The sequence below is a fragment of the Hyperolius riggenbachi genome, chromosome 10 (genome assembly GCF_040937935.1).
Source record: "Hyperolius riggenbachi isolate aHypRig1 chromosome 10, aHypRig1.pri, whole genome shotgun sequence".
NCBI lineage: Eukaryota > Metazoa > Chordata > Amphibia > Anura > Hyperoliidae > Hyperolius > Hyperolius riggenbachi.
This window is the reverse complement of record NC_090655.1, coordinates 286,262,919-286,282,327: the sequence shown is the minus strand read 5'-3', so window position 1 is coordinate 286,282,327 and position 19,409 is coordinate 286,262,919. Positions and strand designations below refer to the sequence as shown.

The following is a 19,409-nucleotide window of genomic DNA, read 5'->3' as shown; positions in this document are numbered from 1 at the left end:
GCCTTCTCCGCACCCAATGTAAGAAGCAGAGAAGGCGTTGGAGAGAGCTCCAAGTGTCTCAACACATTCAGCATGCGCCTTGTAAGATCTGAAACCTCCCTGCCTGCCTGTAAATCCTACTTGATCTGGCAATAGTAGACCTGGCGTAATTTGCATTAGTCGGTTTGCAATCAGTTTGGCTTAGAGCTTTATGTCTGAATTTAATAGAGAAATTGGTCTATAGTTATGGGGATATTAAAGAGACTCCGTAACAAAAATTGCATCCTGTTTTTTATCATCCTACAAGTTCCAAAAGCTATTCTAATGTGTTCTGGCTTACTGCAGCACTTTCTGCTATCACAGTCTCTGTAATAAATCAATGCATCTTTCCCCTGTCAGACTTGTCGGCCGGTGTATGGAAGGCTGCCAAGTTCTTCAGTGTTGTGGTTCTGCTATGAACTCCCCCTTCCAGGCCCCTCTATGCACACTGCCTGTGTGTTATGTAGGATTAGAGCAGCTTCTCTCTTCTCTCTTATCTTTTACAAGCTGGATAAATCGTCCTCTGAGCTGGCTGGGCTTTCACATACTGAAGAATTACAGACAAGGGCAAAGCTGTTTGCAGGAAGAAACAAGCAGCCTGAAACTTCAGTGCACGAGAACATGGGGAAAGAAACACACAAATGATCTCTTGAGATTCAAAAGGAATGCTGTATACAGCCTGCTTGTGTATGGATGTATTTTCTATGTGTGGACATACTGTACATCAACCTACTTCCTGTTTTGGTGGCCATTTTGTTTGTTTATAAACAAACTTTTTAAAACTGTTGTTAACCACTTTTAATGCGGCGAGGAGCGGCGAAATTGTGACAGAGGGTAATAGGAGATGTCCCCTAACGCACTGGTATGTTTACTTTTGTGTGATTTTAACAATACAGATTCTCTTTAATGATCTTTCTCCGCTTTAGGGATTACGGTTATTGTTGCCTGCAGGTATTCTTTGGGTATAGGGGTGTTTGTCATAAAGGCGATAAAGAGATCAGTTAATATTGGGGTTAGTGTGTGGGCATATGTGATAAAGTACTCAGTAAGAAAGCCATCTGGGCCAGGTGCTTTATTTTGTTTCAGGGACCTGATCGCCTTAATAACTTCAGTTTGAGAGAAGGGTATATTCATTTCTTCTAATTGTTCTGATCTTAGTTTCGGTAGATCAATTGAGCTACGAAAATCATGAATTGCTGTCTGGGAGGGTTGAATGGCGTTCGGGTCTCTTTGTAGGTTATATAACTGTGAATAGTATTCAGCGAATGCATTGGCTATGTGCTTGGGGTTCATTATGTTTGATTTAGTAGTTGGGTAAATGATTGCGTGTATCATAGATTTAGAATTTCTATGTTTTATTGCATTCGCTAGAAATTTCCCCGCTTTGTTGTTTTGGGAATACTTGAGGGAGTTAGTTTTCCGTAGATTTGCCTCATATTGGTATAGGAGAAAGTTTTCCAACTCTTGCCTGAGATAAAACAACCTATTATATATGGTTGGATCTGATGTTTGTTTATGTGCTTTTTCTAAAGTTTGGATCTGGGTAAGAAGGCTTAAAGGGGAACTTCAGCCTAAACAAACATACTGTCATCAAGTTACATTAGTTATGTTAATTAGAATAGATAGGTAATATAATCTCTTATACCACCCTGTTTTAAAAGAACAGGCAAATGTTTGTGATTCATGGGGGCTGCCATCTTTGTCATGGGGCAGCCATCTTTTTGGTTGAAAGGAGGTGACAAGGAGCAGGAGACACAGTTCTAACTGTCCTGTGTCCTGATTACCCCTCCCAGCTGCACACGGTAGGCTTCAAATGTCAAATTCAAAATGTAAAAAAAAAAATTGCACCAAAACAGCAGAACGAGAACAACAACATCAGAAATCCCATCATGCTTTGCACAGCATCAGGGGAAAAAAGCCCGGGCAGTTTTCTTCTGTACAGCTAAAAATGAGGCTTGTATAAGAGAAAAAAAGTTCTGATGCTGTGAAACTGTTAAAGAAACACCAAGCCTTTTCAGTGCTGCTGAGTCGATTTTTAGTCCGGAGGTTCACTTTAAATATAATTTCTGTCTTTCTTTCTAGAGCTTTGTTGGAGGTATAGGCCTCTCATGTAGGCCTTATGTGCTGACCATATAGTGGCTTGGTCAGTATCTGGAGTGTTGTTAGTGGTAAAGAAGTTCTGCATGTGTTCTTTAAAGGCATTTATGTATTTAGGGTTAGACATACTGAGACAGATGAAATTAAAGTTTTATACATACCTGGGGCTTCCTCCAGCCCCCTTCAGGCTAATCAGTCCCTCGCTGTCCCCCTCCGCCACCTGGATCTTCTGCTATGAGTCCAGGTACTTGAGCCAGTCTGGCAAAGTGCGCAAGCACACACTCCGCCACCGGGAGCGTACTATACCTGCGCAGCACTGTTGCGCAGGTGCAGAACGCGCCTGGCTGTGGAAGCGGCATGCGGCCGGACTGCGCTGACTGGTTGAATTTTCTTTTCATCCTTCTCAGGTACCATTTAATTCGTAGTCACCAAACCAAATTTTAACAACATATCAAATTATTTGATTTCATGAGCAAAGAGAGTGCGTACATTTGCATAAATAAGAATCAATGCAGAATTATTTCCATCTCATTGCCCATCTCTATTAGTGACACGGCTACACATCAGGCTTTATACTTACAGCATAGATGTTATTTAGTATATATAAGAGATTCCTGTGTACACATCATATATACAGTCACAATCAGATGTGTATATCTGACCTTAAAACTACGGGGACTGCTTTATTGAAGCAGCACAAGTAATTAATTTTGATTGGTTTATTTCATTTTTGTGGACTAAGCACAGCTATTACTGTATATATACTGTATATATACATTATTTTTAATGACTATTATCTGAAAAATAGAACATTTTACCATATTTTCTATTTTAATTACATTTTAAATTCATTAAGGGGTCGGAGTCGGTGCATTTTTTCCCGACTCCGACTCCAGGCACCCAAAATTGCCCCGACTCCGACTCCACAGCCCTGCGTCCCTCCACCAGGTAGAGAGCAGAATGAGGTGTCAATGTGTGAATGGCTCCCCGGGCAGCGATCTCCGGCTCCTCTGTCTTCACCAACAACTTCCAGTGACGTTTCCCCGGGGATAGGGGCGGGACGAGCCGTCGTTTCTGTGTCTGTGCCCCATTCACCGGCCTGGCTGTCTCCCTGAGAGGGAGGAGGCGGGGTCCCCGGGGATAGGGGCGGGACAAGCCGTCCTTCCTGTGTCTGTGCCCCATTCACCAGCCTGGCAGTCTCCAGGAGAGGGAGGGGGCGGGGTGCGAATCATTAACCCCTCATTGGCCTCCTCTCCAGCAGGGAAAACCACCACAAAACTGCAGCTTTGATGATCTGAAGATCTTCCTACCCCTGATCACGATTTTCAGTTTAAAACCGAAATCATTCAGCCTTAGATGATTGCAACACCCACAAATAAAATATTGCCAAACACTAGAGCCCCAAATTTATATGTAACACCCTTTTTTCTAAAACTAACCTCTACACATCCCCCATTTTTTATTTTGTACCTGGTTTCTACTTCCTGTAAAACATCACTTCCTGAAATATAAGCGGCACTTCCTGAAATATAAGCGGCACTTCCTGGTTCCTTTGGCTTTCTGTCAAAACATCCGTTAAACACTGAGTAAACTCTCAACAAACGCACAATATATGGTAGCAGAGCGTATAACCAGCCAACGCCACAACCTGGAAAATGCCTGACGTACGCTAGGAACCAACGCTTACAAACGCCTGCAACTGCTGGAGGATCTGAAGGAGTTAAATATAGACAGTCAAAGAGCAGCAGGAGTCCTCGGATTCAGTGTAAATATGCTGCCATATGCGATTTGCAAGAAGTAAAACAAACATTGGAAAAAAGCACTTATGGCCAAAACATTTCCAGCACTCAGTATAGGGCTTCTCACCAGTGTGACTTCTCATGTCTCATAAGGCTTCGTTTCTCTCCAAAACATTTCCCACACTCAGCACATGAATAGGGCTACTCACCAGTGTGAGATCTCTCATGTGATAAAAGTTGTCCATTCCGCCCAAAACTTTTCCCACACAAAGCACAAGAATAGGGCTTCTCACCAGTGTGAGATCTCTCATGTGTGACAAGATATGATTTCCATACAAAACATTTCCCACACTTAGCACATGAATAGGGCTTCTCACCAGTGTGAATTCTCTCATGCTTGACAAGGTCTGATTTCTGTCCAAAACATTTCCCACACCCAGCACATGAATAGGGCTTCTCACCAGTGTGAATTCTCTCATGCTTGATAAGGTCTGATTTCTGTCCAAAACATTTCCCACACTCAGAACATGAAAAGAGCTTCTCGCCATTGTGAGATCTCTCATGTTTGACAAGGCTATCTTTACGTCCAAAACATTTCCCACACTCTGCACATGAATAGGACTTCTCACCATTGTGAATTCTCTCATGCTTGACAAGGTCTGATTTCTGTCCACAACATTTCCCACACTCGGCACATGAATAGGGCTTCTCACCAGTGTGACATCTCTCATGTGTGACAAGGCTTCTTTTATCTCCAAAACATTTCCCACACTCAGCACATGAATAGGGCTTCTCACCAGTGTGAATTCTCTCATGCTTGACAAGGTCTGATTTCTGTCCAAAACATTTCCCACACCCGGCACATGAATAGGGCTTCTCACCAGTGTGAATTCTCTCATGCCTGATAAGGTCTGATTTCTGTCCAAAACATTTCCCACACTCTGCACATGAATAGGACTTCTCACCAGTGTGAGATCTCTCATGTTTGACAAGGATTCCTTTACATCCAAAACATTTCCCACATTCAGCACATGAGTACGGCTTCTCACCAGTGTGAGATCTCTCATGTCTGACAAGGTCGGAGTTCCGTCCAAAACATTTCCCACATTCAGCACAAGAATAGGGCTTCTCACCAGTGTGAAATCTCTCATGACTGACAAGGTATGATTTCCGTCCAAAATATTTCCCACACTCAGCACATGAATAGGGCTTCTCACCAGTGTGAGATCTCTCATGACTGACAAGTTCTGATTTCAGTCCAAAACATTTCCCACATTCAGCACATGAAAAAGGCTTCTCACCAGTGTGAGATCTCTCATGTCTGACAAGGTCGGAGTTCTGTACAAAACGTTTCCCACACTCAGCACATGAATAAGGCTTCTCACCAGTGTGATATCTCTCATGTATGAGAAGCTGTGATTTCCGCACAAAACATTTCCCACACGTGGAACAGGAATAAGACCCTCCAGTAGGGGGAGAGCTGTGCTGGGTATGAGGCCCCTCGGGGTTAGACAGGTGAGGGGAATCTGGGGGAATATTTGGGGTCACCAGGATATCTGCAGGAGAATCTTCTCCAGTGACATCATCATCCGCTGTACAGTCTGTGGATACAGAGAGACGAGTCTCTGAGAGGTTCCTGATGCCGGGACTCCGCGCTGCAAATAGAATAACATCATCACTTCCGGTTAGAGAATTCTGAGGGGAGGAGCAATTATCATTAGGGAGGTCAGTGAGCTGCTGATAATTCCAAGTTGGTGCAAAGATGATGCAGATTGGAAATGGGCCAGATGCAGCAGCTGCATAACTCTGCATATAATTATAACATAATTTGCACCATCTCAGAGTTATGGGCATGTCACTGACCATCACTAGTTATCAGCCTGACAGAGAACTGCAGAAGGTTGTGCTCATTACAGGCGGCCAATCACAGGACAATAACTTTGCGTGCACATTTTCTGTATCATGAAATTTGAACAATGAAAATACATTGCCTGAGAAATGTGATTAGCTGCATACAAGTTGCATTATATTTGCATACAACTGCAGAGTTACCTACATCTCTTTGACTTCTACACATAAAGCATTGGCCATACATGGAAAGCAGTAAATTGTAGAGCTTGATGAGACAATGGCAGCAATGTGTTACTCCTGTGACAACAGACCTATATGTACTTATAGCAAGAGATCTGTGTTATGTTTGTAGAGCAATGTGGTGTCACTTACACATTCTTATTACCATTGTATCCTCGTGTCACTCATATGCCCCTTTGTCACTTTATCTCTCTCTTGTCCCCAATTGTGGTAATAAAGATATTGTGACGTTACACAACACTAATTATAGGAGCTGCGAGGTGGAGGAATTATCCATTTATGTCACGGAGATCCCCAACCACTAATACTTCTGTAGCTGGATATACAGGATCTTCTCAAAAAATTAGCATATTGTGATAAAGTTCATTATTTTCTGTAATGTACTGATAAACATTAGACTTTCATATATTTTAGATTCAAATACACACAACTGAAGTAGTTCAAGCCTTTTATTGTTTTAATATTGATGATTTTGGCATACAGCTCATGAAAACCCAAATTTCCTATCTCAAAAAATTAGCATATTTCATCCGACCAATAAAAAAAAGTGTTTTTAAAACAAAAAAGTCAACCTTCAAATAATTATGTTCAGTTATGCACTCAATACTTGGCCGGGAATCCTTTTGCAGAAATGACTGCTTCAATGCGGCGTGGCATGGAGGCAATCAGCCTGTGGCACTGCTCAGGTGTTATGGAGGCCCAGGATGCTTCAATAGCGGCCTTAAGCACATCCAGAGTGTTGGGTCTTGCGTCTCTCAACTTTCTCTTCACAATATCCCACAGATTCTCTATGGGGTTCAGGTCAGGAGAGTTGGCAGGCCAATTGAGCACAGTAATACTATGGTCAGTAAACCATTTACCAGTGGTTTTGGCACTGTGAGCAGGTGCCAGGTCGTGCTGAAAAATGAATACTTCACCTCCATAAAGCTTTTCAGCAGATGGAAGCATGAACCCACTTTTGAACCAGAAACAGCGGCAGAAGCGCCTGACCTGGGCTACAGAGAAGCAGCACTGGACTGTTGCTCAGTGGTCCAAAGTACTTTTTTCGGATGAAAGCAACTTTTACATGTCATTCGGAAATCAAGGTGCCAGAGTCTGGAGGAAGACTGGGGAGAGGGAAATGCCAAAATGCCTGAAGTCCAGCGTCAAGTACCCACAGTCAGTGATGGTCTGGGGTGCCATGTCAGCTGCTAGTGTTGGTCCACTGTGTTTTATCAAGGGCAGGGTCAATGCAGCTAGCTATCAGGAGATTTTGGAGCACTTCATGCTTCCATCTGCTCAAAAGCTTTATGGAGATGAAGATTTCATTTTTCAGCACGACCTGGCACCTGCTCACAGTGCCAAAACCACTGGTAAATGGTTTACTGACCATGGTATTACTGTGCTCAATTGGCCTGCCAACTCTCCTGACCTGAACCCCATAGAGAATCTGTGGGATATTGTGAAGAGAAAGTTGAGAGACGCAAGACCCAACACTCTGGATGAGCTTAAAGGGGAACTGAAGAGAGAGCTATATGGAGGCTGTCATGTTTATTTCCTTTTAATCAATACCAGTTGCCTGGCAGCCCTGCTGGTCTATTTCTCTGCAGTAGTATCTGAATAAAACCAGAAACAAGCATGCAGCTAGTCTTGTCAGATCTGACTTTAAAGTCTGAACCACTGAAACACCTGATCTGCTGCATGCTTGTTCAGGGGCTATGGTTAATAGTATTAGAGGCAGAGTATCAGCAGGGCTGCCAGGCAACTGGTATTGCATAAAAGGAAATAAACAGGACAGCCTCCATATACATCTCTCTTCAGTTCCCCTTTAAGGCCGCTATGGAAGCATCCTGGGCTTCCATAACACCTGAGCAGTGCCACAGGCTGATTGCCTCCATGCCACGCCGCACTGAAGCAGTCATTTCTGCAAAAGGATTCCCGGCCAAGTATTGAGTGCATAACTGAACATAATTATTTGAAGGTTGACTTTTTTTGTTTTAAAAACACTTTTCTTTTATTGGTCGGATTAAATATGCTAATGTTTTGAGATAAGAAATTTGGGTTTTCATGAGCTGTATGCCATAATCATCAATATTAAAACAATAAAAGGCTTGAGCTACTTCAGTTGTGTGTATTTGAATCTAAAATATATGAAAGTCTAATGTTTATCAGTACATTACAGAAAATAATGAACTTTATCACAATATGCTAATTTTTTTAGTAAATCCTGTACTGTACATACATATATACTCCTATACATACAGTATAGCCGCATTCCTCCTCCCATCCTTCTGCCTAATAAGAAACCAAGCAGCTGAACCCTGCAGCTCCTATTGGACAGGAGATCAGAGGAGGCGGGGCATGGGTGTGGCTAGAAATCACTGTGCCCCCCCCCCCACCCTGTAAAACTTGGGAAACCGGTCCAGCTTTTTAACAAACCGGACATGACCCAATTTTTATTTTATTAATTCATTAGTGATGTCCATGGAGTTCCTCTTCCAGCGCCTCCTCTGCCTCTCCTGTGTGTGTCCCCTCAGTGCCTCCTCTGCCTCTCCTGTGTGTCCCCCCTCAGTGCCTCCTCCGCCTCTCCTGTGTGTCCCCCCTCAGTGCCTCCTCTGCCTCTCCTGTGTGTCCCCCCTCAATGCCTCCTCTGCCTCTCCTGTGTCCCCCCCCCCTCAGTGCTTCCTCTGCCTCTCCTGTGTGTCCCCTTCACTGCCTCCTCTGCCTCTCCTGTGTGTCCCCTCCTCTGCCTCTCCTGTCTCCCCCCTTCACTGCTTCCTCTGCCTCTCCTGTGTGTCCCCTCCAGTGCCTCCTCTGCCTCTCCTGTGTGTCCCCTTCACTGCCTCCTCTGCCTCTCCTGTGTGTCCCCTTCACTGCCTCCTCTGCCTCTCCTGTGTGTCCCCTCCTCTGCCTCTCCTGTGTCCCCCCTTCACTGCTTCCTCTGCCTCTCCTGTGTGTCCCCTCCAGTGCCTCCTCTGCCTCTCCTGTGTGTCTCCTTCACTGCCTCCTCTGCCTCTCCTGTGTGTCCCCTTCACTGCCTCCTCTGCCTCTCCTGTGTGTCCCCTTCACTGCCTCCTCTGCCTCTCCTGTGTGTCCCCTCCAGCACCTCCTCTGCCTCTCCTGTGTGCCCCCTTTAATGCCTCCTCTGCCTCTCCTGTGTGTCCCCTTCACTGCCTCCTCTGCCTCTCCTGTGTGTCCCCTTCACTGCCTCCTCTGCCTCTCCTGTGGGTCCCCTTCACTGCCTCCTCTGCCTCTCCTGTGTGTCCCCTTCACTGCCTCCTCTACCTCTCCTGTGTGTCCCCTCCAGCGCCTCCTCTGCCTCTCCTGTGTGCCCCCTTAAATGCCTCCTCTGCCTCTCCTGTGTGTCCCCTTCACTGCTTCCACTGCCTCTCCTGTGTCTCCCCTTCACTGCCTCCTCTGCCTCTCCTGTGAGTCCCCGTCACTGCCTCCTCTGCCTCTCCTGTGTGTCCCCTTCACTGCCTCCTCTGCCTCTCCTGTGTGCCCCCTTCACTGCCTCCTCTGCTTCTCCTGTGTGTCCCCTTCACTGCCTCCTCTGCCTCTCCTGTGTGTCCCTTTCACTGCCTCCCCTGCCTCTCCAGTGTGTCCCCTTCACTGCCTCCTCTGCCTCTCCTGTGTGTCCCCTTCATTGCCTCCTCTGCCTCTCCTGTGTGTCCCCTTCGGTGCCTCCTCTGCCTCTCCTGTGTCCCCCCTTCACTGCCTCCTCTGCCTCTCCTGTGTCCCCCCTTCACTGCCTCCTCTGCCTCTCCTGTGTGTCCCCTTCACTGCCTCCTCTGCCTCTCCTGTGTGTCCCCTGCACTGCCTCCCCTGCCTCTCCTGTGTGTCCCCTCCAGTGCCTCCTCTGCCTCTCCTGTGTGTCCCCTCCAGTGTCTCCTCTGCCTCTCCTGTGTGTCCCCTCCAGTGTCTCCTCTGCCTCTCCTGTGTGTCCCCTCCAGTGCCTCCTCTGCCTCTCCTGTGTGTCCCCTTCACTGCCTCCCCTGCCTCTCCTGTGTGTCCCCTTCACTGCCTCCTCTGCCTCTCCTGTGTGTCCCCTTCACTGCCTTCTCTGCCTCTCTTGTGTGTCCCCTTCACTGCCTCCTCTGCCTCTCCTGTGTGTCCCCTTCACTGCCTCCTCTGCCTCTCCTGTGTACCCTTCAATGCCTCTTCTGCCTCTCCTGTGTGTCCCCTTCAGTACCGCCTCTGCCTCTCCTGTGTCCCCTTCAGTGCCTCCTCTGCCTCTCCTGTGTGTCCACTTCACTGCCTCCTCTGCCTCTCCTCTGTGTCCCCTTCACTGCCTCCTCTGCCTCTCCTGTGTGTCCCCTTCACTGCCTCCTCCATCCCCCTCCCCCCACACACAGTTATTTCCGTGCCTCCTCTGCCTCTTCTGTGTGTTCCCTTCAGTGTCTCCTCTGCCTCTCCTGTGCATCCCCTTTAGTGCCTCCTCTGCCTCTCCTGTGTATCCCCTTCACTGCCTCCTCTGCCTCTCCTGTGTGTCCCCTCCAGCGCCTCCTCTGCCTCTCCTGTGTGCCCCCTTAAATGCCTCCTCTGCCTCTCCTGTGTGTCCCCTTCACTGCTTCCTCTGCCTCTCCTGTGTCTCCCCTTCACTGCCTCCTCTGCCTCTCCTGTGAGTCCCCGTCACTGCCTCCTCTGCCTCTCCTGTGTGTCCCCTTCACTGCCTCCTCTGCCTCTCCTGTGTGCCCCCTTCACTGCCTCCTCTGCTTCTCCTGTGTGTCCCCTTCACTGCCTACTCTGCCTCTCCTGTGTGTCCCTTTCACTGCCTCCCCTGCCTCTCCAGTGCGTCCCCTTCACTGCCTCCTCTGCCTCTCCTGTGTGTCCCCTTCATTGCCTCCTCTGCCTCTCCTGTGTGTCCCCTTCGGTGCCTCCTCTGCCTCTCCTGTGTCCCCCCTTCACTGCCTCCTCTGCCTCTCCTGTGTCCCCCCTTCACTGCCTCCTCTGCCTCTCCTGTGTGTCCCCTTCACTGCCTCCTCTGCCTCTCCTGTGTGTCCCCTCCAGTGCCTCCTCTGCCTCTCCTGTGTGTCCCCTGCACTGCCTCCCCTGCCTCTCCTGTGTGTCCCCTCCAGTGCCTCCTCTGCGTCTCCTGTGTGTCCCCTCCAGTGTCTCCTCTGCCTCTCCTGTGTGTCCCCTCCAGTGTCTCCTCTGCCTCTCCTGTGTGTCCCCTCCAGTGCCTCCTCTGCCTCTCCTGTGTGTCCCCTTCACTGCCTCCCCTGCCTCTCCTGTGTGTCCCCTTCACTGCCTCCTCTGCCTCTCCTGTGTGTCCCCTTCACTGCCTCCTCTGCCTCTCCTGTGTGTCCCCTTCACTGCCTCCTCTGCCTCTCCTGTGTACCCTTCAATGCCTCTTCTGCCTCTCCTGTGTGTCCCCTTCAGTGCCGCCTCTGCCTCTCCTGTTTCCCCTTCAGTGCCTCCTCTGCCTCTCCTCTGTGTCCCCTTCACTGCCTCCTCTGCCTCTCCTGTGTGTCCCCTTCACTGCCTCCTCCATCCCCCTCCCCCCACACACAGTTATTTCCGTGCCTCCTCTGCCTCTTCTGTGTGTTCCCTTCAGTGTCTCCTCTGCCTCTCCTGTGCATCGCTTTAGTGCCTCCTCTGCCTCTCCTGTGTATCCCCTTCACTGCCTCCTCTGCCTCTCCTGTGTGTCCCCTTCACTGCCTCCTCCTGCCTTTCCTGTATGTCCCCTTCAGTGCCTCCTCTGCCTCTCCTGTGTGTCCCCTTTACTTCCTCCTCTGCCTCTCCTGTGTGTCCCCTTCACTGCCTCCTCTGTCTCTCCTGTGTCCCCCCTTCAGTGCCTCCTCTGCCTCTCCTGTGTGTCCCCTTCACGGCCTCCTCTGCCTCTCCTGTGTGTCCCCTTCACTGCCTCCTCTGCCTCTCCTGTGTGTCCCCTTCACTGCCTTCTCTGCCTCTCCTGTGTGTCCCCTTCACTGCCTCTCCTGTGTGTCCCCTTCACTGCCTCCTCTGCCTCTCCTGTGTCCCCTTCAATGCCTCTTCTGCCTCTCCTGTGTGTCCCCTTCAGTGCCTCCTCTGCCTCTCCTGCGTGTCCACTTCACTGCCTCCTCTGCCTCTCCTCTGTGTCCCCTTCACTGCCTCCTCTGCCTCTCCTGTGTGTCCCCTTCACTGCCTCCTCCACCCCCCTCCCCCCACCCCACACACACAGTTATTTCCGTGCCTCCTCTGCCTTTCCTGTGTGTCCCCTTCAGTGTCTGCTCTGCCTCTCCTGTGTATCCCCTTCGGTGCCCCCTCTGCCTCTCCTGTGTGTCCCCTTCACTGCCTCCTCTGCCTCTCCTGTGTGTCCCCTTCACTGCCTCCTCTGCCTTTCCTGTATGTCCCCTTTAGTGCCTCCACTGCCTCTCCTGTGTGTCCCCTTCACTGCCTCCTCTGCCTCTCCTCTGTGTCCCCCTCAGTGCCTCCTCTGCCTCTGCTGTGTGTCCCCTTCAGTGCCTCCTCTGCCTCTCTTGTGTGTCCCCCTCACTGCCTCCTCTGCCTCTCCTGTGTGTCCCCTTCAGTGCCTCCTCTGCCTCTCCTGTGTGTCCCCTTCACTGCCTCCTCTGCCTCTCCTTTGTGTCCCCTTCACTGCCTACTCTGCCTCTCCTGTGTGCCCCCTTCAGTGCCTCCTCTGCCTCTCCTGTGTGTCCCCTTCACTGCCTCCTCTGCCTCTCCTGTGTATCCCCTTCGGTGCCTCTTCGGCCTCTCCTGTGTGTCCCCTTCAGTGCCTCCTCTGCCTCTCCTGTCTGTCCCCTTTAGTGCCTCCTCTGCCTCTCCTGTGTGTCCCTTTCAGTGCCTCCTCTGCCTCTCCTGTGTGTCCCCATCACTACCTCCTCTGCTTCTCCTGCATGTCCCCTTCAGTGCCTCCTCTGCCTCTCCTGTGTCCTCTTCAGTGCCTCCTTTGCCTCTCCGGTGTGTCCCCTTCAGTGCCTCCTCTGCCTCTCCTGTGTGTCCCCTTCAGTGCCTCCTCTGCCTCTCCTGTGTGTCCCATTCACTGCCTCCTCTGCCTCTCCTGTGTGTCCCATTCACTGCCTCCTCTGCCTCTCCTGTGTGTCCCATTCACTGCCTCCTCTGCCTCTCCTGTGTCCCCTTCAGTGCCTCCTCTGCCTCTCCTGTGTCCCCTTCAGTGCCTCCTTTGCCTCTCCTGTGTGTCCCCTTCACTGCCTCCTCTGCCTCCCCTGTGTCCCCTTCAATGCCTCTTCTGCCTCTCCTGTGTGTCCCCTTCAGTGCCGCCTCTGCCTCTCCTGTCTGTCCCCTTCAGCGCCTCCTCTGCCTCTCCTGTCTGTCCCCTTCACTGCCTCCTCTGTGTCCCCTTCACTGCCTCCTCTGCCTCTCCTGTGTGTCCCCTTCACTGCCTCCTCTGCCTCTCCTGTGTGTCCCCTTCACTGCCTTCTCTGCCTCTTCTGTGTGTCCCCTTCACTGCCTCTCCTGTGTGTCCCCTTCACTGCCTCCTCTGCCTCTCCTGTGTCCCCTTCAATGCCTCTTCTGCCTCTCCTGTGTGTCCCCTTCAGTGCCGCCTCTGCCTCTCCTGTGTGTCCCCTTCAGTGCCTCCTCTGCCTCTCCTATGTGTCCCCTTCACTTCCTCCTCTGCCTCTCCTGTGTGTCCCCTTCACTGCCTCTCCTGTGTGTCCCCATCAGTGCCTCCTCTGTCTCTCCTGTGTGTCCCCTTCAGTGCCTCCTCTGCCTCTCCTGTGTGTCCCCTTCACGGCCTCCTCTGCCTCTCCTGTGTGTCCCCTTCACTGCCCCCTCTGCCTCTCCTGTGTGCCCCCTTCAGTGCCTCCTCTGCTTCTCCTGTGTGTCCCCTTCAGTGCCTCCTCTGCCTCTCCTGTGTGTCCCCTTCACTGCCTCCTCGTCCGCTCCTGTGTGCCCCCTTCAGTGCCTCCTCTGCCTCTCCTGTATGTCCCATTCGGCGCCTCCTCTGCCTCTCCTGTGTCTCCCCTTCGGCGCCTCCTCTGCCTCTCCTGTGTGTCCCCTTCAGTGCCTCCTCTGCCTCTTCTGTGTGTCCCCTTTGGCGCCTCCTCTGCCTCTCCTGTGTGTCCCCTTCAGTACCTCCTCTGCCTCTCCTGTGTGTCCCCTTCACTGCCTCCTCTGCCTCTCCTGTGTGTCCCCTTCAGTGCCTCCTCTGCCTCTCCTGTGTGTCCCCTTCACTGCCTCCTCTGCCTCTGCTGTGTGTCCCCTTCACTGCCTCCTCTGCCTCTCCTGTGTGCCCCCTTCAGTGCGTCCTCTGCCTCTCCTGTCTGCCCCCTTCAGTGCCTACTCTGCCTCTCCTGTGTGACCCCTTCAGTGCCTCCTCTGCCTCTCCTGTGTGCCCCCTTCAGTGCCTCCTCTGCCTCTCCTGTGTGTCCCCTTCACTGCCTCTTCTGCCTCTCCTGTGTGACCCCTTCAGTGCCTCCTCTGCCTCTCCTGTGTGTCCCCTTCAGTGCTGTTGCCAAAGCAGTCCAGGATGGTAACCTGCCCCTGAAAAAAAATTCTCAACAGATTGTCTTATACTCTCTTCCAGCAATACAGTTGAATTAAGTCTCCAGATACCCCTACCCCTGGGAGGAGCATCCGAAACATTCAGGTCCACCGATAGAATACAGTGATCAGAGAATTCTACCGCCTGTACCCTAGGGGACGAGGTAGCAAGACTCTCTGTAACAAAAAACCTGTCTATTCTACTCTGACTAGTAGCTCTAGAAAAAGTGAACCTAGTGAGGTTTGGTGAATGTCGAACGTGAACATCCACCAAACCAGCCTCACTAACTATCCTATTTAATAAAATACTATCGCAACCCAGCCGAGTATTGGCACCTCTCCTGTCCATTGACCTGACAATGGTGTTAAAATCACCACCGAATACTACATGCCGGGTTGTAAAAAGGAAAGGCCTGATCGCTGTAAAAAGGCATTTCCTCTCCCATTTGGACTGGGGGCCATAGATGTTAATTAGCCTGAGGTCCTGCCCCTTCACAACAACGTCTAGGACCGGACATCTCCCCATTTCTATCTCCAACACTCGCCGGCAAGTTACTAAACCAGTTCTAAAAGCACCGCCACACCACTGTAGGGCTCAGCCGCAAGAGACCAATAACTCGGACCAGATCTCCAGTCCCTCTTGGCCAGATGGATATCAGCCAAAGAGGTGAGCCTAGTCTCCTGCAAAAACAAAATGTCAGCATCAAAACGGCTGAATAAAAATAAGGCTAACTTACGAGCTCTTACTGATTTTATGCTGGCCACATCTGAGGAGGGTATGGACACATCAGATTCTGGGCAGAAGAATACATCCTAATGTTGTCTCTGTCTTATGTTTTTCTATTTTGTTTTGTCCTTAGTGAAGTAAGTTGGAGGGATTCCACCTTAAACACTCAAATGGCTGTTTCCCCACCATTGAAACTGGCAACCATTAACCACTTTACCACCAGCGGTGCGTATATCTACACCCCTTTGCACAACCTTTCCCCACCAGGGGCGTAGATATACGCACCTCCGCCGCTTCCCGCGCTCCCGTGCGCGCTCCCGCGCTTGTGCACACCGCCGCCCGCTCGCCTGGAGATCAATGGACAGGAAAAAACGTTCCTGTTTGTTGATCTAAGCCCCCCAGCAATGATCGTCTGCATTGATCATCCGGTAAGCGTACTTCTGACGCTTACAGGACGCATTCACAAAAAGTTACTGTGGCCATCTTGTGGCCAAATAGTAAAACTACACCCAAAAGCATTTTTCATATACAAATATATAGTTTTACATTATAAATTAACTCATTACCTCCCACACTGTAAAAAAAATACAATTAAAAAAAATACATAAATAGTTACCTTAGGGACTGAACTCTTTAAATATTTATGTCAAGAGGGTATAACACTTACTTTATAAACTATGGGCTTGTAATTAGGGGTGGACGCAAAACTGAAAAAATGCACCTTTATTTCCAAATAAAATATTGGCGCCAAACATTGTGATAGGGACATAATTTAAATGGTGTAATAACCGGGACAAATGGGCAAATACATTTCATGGGTTTTAATTACAGTAGCATGCATCATTTAAAAACTATAATGGCCGCAAACTGAAAAATAATGATTTTTCCCCCCAATTTTTTCTTATTTTCCCATTAAAACACATTTAGAATAAAATAATTCTTGGCATAATGTCCCACCTAAAGAAAGCGTAATTGGTGGTGAAAAAATCAAGATATAGTTCATTTCATTGTGATAAGTAATAATAAAGTTATAGACGAATGAATGGAAGGAGTGCTGAAAGGTGAAAATTGCTCTTGTGGTCAAGGGGTAAAACCCCTCAGTTGTGAAGTGGTTAATGTGGCCAGTATAAAATCAGTAAGAGCTCGTAAACTAGCCTTATTTTTTCTCAGTGAGTTTGATGCTGACATTTTGTTTTTGCAGGAGACTAGGCTCACCTCTTTGGCCGATATCCATCTCGCCAAGAGGGACTGGAGGTCCGGTCCGAGTTTTTGGTCTCTTGCGGCTGAGCCTTACAGTGGTGTGGCGGTGCTTTTTACTGGTATGGTAACTTGCCGGCGAGTGGTTGAGGTGGAGATGGGGAGATGTCTGGTCCTAGATGTCGCTGTGAGGGGGCAAGACCTCAGATTAATTAATATCTATGCACCCCAGTCGGCCTGGGAGAGGAAGTGCCTCTTTACAGCGATCAGGCCTTTCCTTTTTACGACCCAGCCGGTAGTGTTTGGTGGTGATTTCAACACCATTGTTAGGGTTATGAACAGGAGTGGTACCAACACTCAGCTGGGCTCTGACAGCAAATTTCTCAATAGGATAGTTAGTGAGGCTGGTCTGGTGGATGTTCACGTTCGACAATCACTAGACCTCACTGGGTACACCTTTCGTAGATTAGATAGTCAGAGTAGAATAGACAGGTTTTTTGTTACAGAGCGTTTCACTGCCACGGCCCCTAGGGTACAGGCAGTGGAATTTTTGGATCACTGTATTCTATCGGTGGACCTGAATGTTTCAGATGCTGCTCCCAGAGGTAGGGGTATCTGGAGACTAAATTCGTCTATGCTACTGGAAGAGAGTGTAAGACAATCTGTTGAGGAATTTTTTCAGGCACAGATTACCATACTGGACTGCTTTGACAACAGGTCGGAGTGGTGGGAGGTAGTCAAAAGACGTGTTGTTGCTCTTTTCAAGAACCTAGCCAGAAAAAGACAAATTGGTAAATATGCTTATCAACGATTGAGGAAAAGGCTTGAAGTTCTTGTTTCGGAAAGTGGAGATCATGGGGAAATCCCTGAGGTCAAGGCTCAACTTAGCCAGCAACAGTATGACCGTCTGTCCTCTCTGTGTTTGGAGAGGGATTATGGCAAATACCACTCGCCTGATCCCTATCTGAATTGCAGACAAGGCGCAGCCCTTAAAACGGTCAGTGGTCTCAGGGATGGATCGGGTTTGTTAGAAAAGTCGACACTTGGAATCCTATCCATCGCCAGAAGTTTTTATGTTGATCTGCTTGGGGAAAAGCCAATTGACCAAGCAAAAATGGAAAGTTTTTGGGTCTCAACTCCAGGTCTGGGTGATGCAGATGCTTCTGACATATGTCTGGCAGAAGAGATCACCACGGAAGAAGTAGTGAGAGCTATTGATAGTCTTACACCCAAAAAGACACCTGGTCCAGATGGGTTGACGGCCGAGTTTTACAGGGCTTTCAAGTCATTTCTGGCACCACAATTGGTAGAGCTTTTTAATCAATGTCTTGCTCAGGGTGAGTTACCACCATCCATGAGACAGTCAGCGGTGATTCTTTTGTCAAAAGGCAAAGATCCTGAGATGATTGAGAACTGGCGCCCCATCAGTCTTCTCAACATCGATAGGAAGATTGTGCCGAAAACTTTGTTCGGGCAATTGTCTCAGGCGACATGTGTGCTTTCTCGCCACCAGTACTGCTCGATTTCAGGAAAAAGTACTTTCTCAGCACTTTTGGCTGTCCAGGAAGTCCTGGAATGTTGCAGGGCTGAGGGCGGGGGAAAGTATTTGCTGGCACTGGATGTCTAAAGCCTTTAATCGGGTCAACCATAAGTACCTATGGAGGCTACTTTGTGTGTACGGCCTACAGGGAGGTTTTGTTGACTGGCTTCGTACTTTGTACAAAGAGGCAGAGAGTTTCATGCTCATTAATGTCTGGGTTGGCGGACCTTTTGAAATAAGTTCTGGTGTGCATCAGGGTTGTCCGCTGAGCTCCCTCCTGTACGTATTTGCGATCGGTCCTTTCGTGAGAAGGTTGGAGAGCAGTGCGCTCAGTGGAGTTCCTGTGGACATCCCTGGTGTCTCACCCTTCAGGGTTGTGGCCTATGCTGATGATGTGACTGTGGTGATCTCTAAGGCAGAGGAAGCAGAGGTGGTAGTCTCGGAGATTGCCGAGTACTCAGAAGCATCAGGCTCACAAGTCAATCCAGACAAGTGTGAAATTTTCTGGATGGGGAATGATGGAGAGAGCTTTGTACTTCCTGGCTCCTTTCCCGTGCCCCAGCCGAAAATCAAGATTCTTGGCATCGAATTTGGACCTGGTGACTATGGTCATCAAAATTGGGTTAGTAGGCTGAATGATGTCAGCACCAAAGTAGCACGATGGAAAGGTTGGAAATTGACCTTTAGGGAAAGGGTGGACCTGATCAAGAGCCATCTGGTTCCAATCCTCTTATATGTCAGCTATGTTGCAGTTTTGCTTCAATCTCTGTATGCAAGGATCTGTGATCTGTTTTTCCAGATGCTCTGGGGAAATAGATTAAACATCATGCGTAGAAGCATCACCTACAGAGCCAGGCGGGAGGGTGGCATAGACATGGTCAACCCAATTGTTTTCTTTACTCTGATTTTTATTAAACACAATCTTGGTAATATGTTTGCAGAGAACCCAGCTGACTGGGTAGGCATCTTTCGGACCTGGTTTGGGACTTACCTCAAGAGTTGGGAAAGTGGTGGTTCAGTGAAGAGACTGGCGTCACGTCGTGACTATCTTCCGACCTATGTTGTTATGTGCTTGAGAAAATTAAGGCAGTGGGGATTGACTGTGGAGGATATGAAATCGGTCGAGAGGCGTGTCCTTACGAGCCGGGTGGTAGACTCATACTTTCATGAGCCACTGCACCTGAGAGATTGCCGAAGCGTAAAATTGGAGGAGGGTTTGCGACTTCTTAATTCACCGCAGATTCCAAATAAATTGTGGGATATTGCTTGGCTCTCTTTTCATGGCAAGCTTTACGTTAGAAGTAATGTTAAGTGTCTGAAGGTGGAGGCACGTGGATGTCCTCGTGAGGAGTGTGGTGGTGTTGAGGAATCCATGGACCACTTTCTACTTCATTGTCCTTTCAACGTTGAAGTGTATAAACAGGTGGGAGGAAGCCTAGGTATTCCCTTTCTGGAGCGTCTAAGTTACGCAGAGTGGGCGTATGGAGCATTCAGACACCACCAGGGTTTTGATTTATGCACCTTATACTTAGTCAGCTTAGTTGTTAGGCAGCACACATGGTTGGCACGGTGT

General features: G+C 49.2%; 1 pseudogene; it reads right to left on the bottom strand.

The window, feature by feature from the left end:
- Nucleotides 1-16,333, bottom strand: part of LOC137537276 (zinc finger protein 850-like) — a 90,487-nt pseudogene extending 74,154 nt beyond the window's left edge.
- Between the last annotated feature and the right edge of the window lie 3,076 nt (nt 16,334-19,409).